The sequence below is a fragment of the Seriola lalandi genome, unplaced genomic scaffold, assembly GCF_002814215.2.
Source record: "Seriola lalandi dorsalis isolate HSWRI2012SDOR001 ecotype SW California unplaced genomic scaffold, Sedor1 jcf7180002053599, whole genome shotgun sequence".
In the NCBI taxonomy this organism is placed as follows: domain Eukaryota; kingdom Metazoa; phylum Chordata; class Actinopteri; order Carangiformes; family Carangidae; genus Seriola; species Seriola lalandi.
The window spans coordinates 1,336-3,070 of NW_019524152.1; positions in this window are offsets into that span (position 1 = coordinate 1,336).

Consider the following 1,735-nt stretch of genomic DNA (forward strand, 5'->3'; position numbering starts at 1 on the left):
GCATCAGACAGAAATCTGAGTCACGATTCAGTCAGACCTGAGGACACCACTGTAAATAAACCTCCACGACCCTGATCAGGAACCACAGAAGAAGAAGCTCCTCACTGAGAGTGTCACTACATCATGACATCACAAACAGGAAGGTCAAACAGATCGTTCACTACACTTCATTCTCAAAAATGTAAACAAACATGGACTCAAGTGTAAGCCCACGGTTTAATCACTGTATCCATGGCAACATATTTCCTGTTTGTTGGAGAAGTTCAGTTCATATCTCAGATATAAACTTGGCTCATGAGCCGTGTTGTAGAGGCTCATCCATTAAAAGGATTTAACCTGCAGAGGTCAGCTGCAGTAACCGACACACACTCTCATGAAGCAGCACAGATGTTTAATATTTATTAATATTTTCAATGACTGAAACTGGATTTTTATTAAATTATATTCTCCGATAAAAGAAAATAATAATCAAATCAGGATTTGATGTGATTAAACATGACTTCTCTGTTCTCTAACCGGACTGCCAACAAATCCAGAAACCTCCTGACAGGCTGCCGGAGCAGGAGAAACACAGCGGGATCATCAGGTAATCAGCACCTGCACAGGTGAGTATCTAGTAATCTCATCATCCATATTCTGCTCAAGGGCCCTCATGGTCAGTTTACTCAAACTAATTATAGTATTTCATAAGTCAAATGAATATAATTCAAAATCAAACTTAAAATACTGGATCCACAATTTCGACAGTTTTTTATTTAAGAACTCTTGATGACTGATATAATGACCTCACAGCAAGAGTGAGAGAAAACACCTATAACTTCCAGTTTACTGTCTCAACTGTATATATACATAAATACAATATAAATATAAACTATAAAGAAACCATGTGCAGTGTTTCTGTGTCTGTTAATGCTTGAACTGACCGTACCTGAAGTAACATCCACCTGAGACCAGGTGTACTCCTCCGCACCATATGAAACATGATGATGATGTGATCTCTGCTGTGTTCTGGATATTGCACTTGGCCATGTTGTGATTTTGATGATATTCAGATGAGGTGTGCAGCTGTATCTGCCACCACCTTCTGAGCGAGTGTTGCCCTGGGTGTCGTCTCTGCTCTACCTCACTGCTGCAGCCTGAAATCAACACCTGCAGACACGACTGAGGGCTGGAGACGCTCCATCACACTTTGAGTCTGTGGTTTTCTTTTCCATAAAACCAGAACTGCTGTTCTCCTCTGCCTTCATTTAATCTTTTAATCCTGCACTTTAATGAGATATTTTCCACTTTACACTTTTTATGACGCTTTTTACTTCTGTGTCTATGTTTCTTTTCTTTCTGTTGAGCACACTGAACGACCTCATGATCATGTGCTCTGTAAAAACTGATCTGCCTTGCCTACACGACGGCACACTGCAGCGAGCCGCCTGTCGACCTCCTGCTCCATCTGATACTTGAACTCCTTCATTTAGGGCAGTAACTCAGCCCCGACCCGGCGGGAGCAGGCCACTGCTTTAAAATGGCTTGAAGTTTCTCTGTCAGGAGGAAACACCTGTGACACCTGCACAGAGTCAGATCAGCTGTGACAGCGGGTCAACAGCAGCACTGGAGATGTTTCAGAAACACACACACATCTGGACTCACGGTGTGTTATAAGGTCTGTTAGCTCTTCATGCTCACAGCGTTAATACAACCCAGAGTCAGCTCACAGCAGTGTGAGAGTCAGCTGATCCAG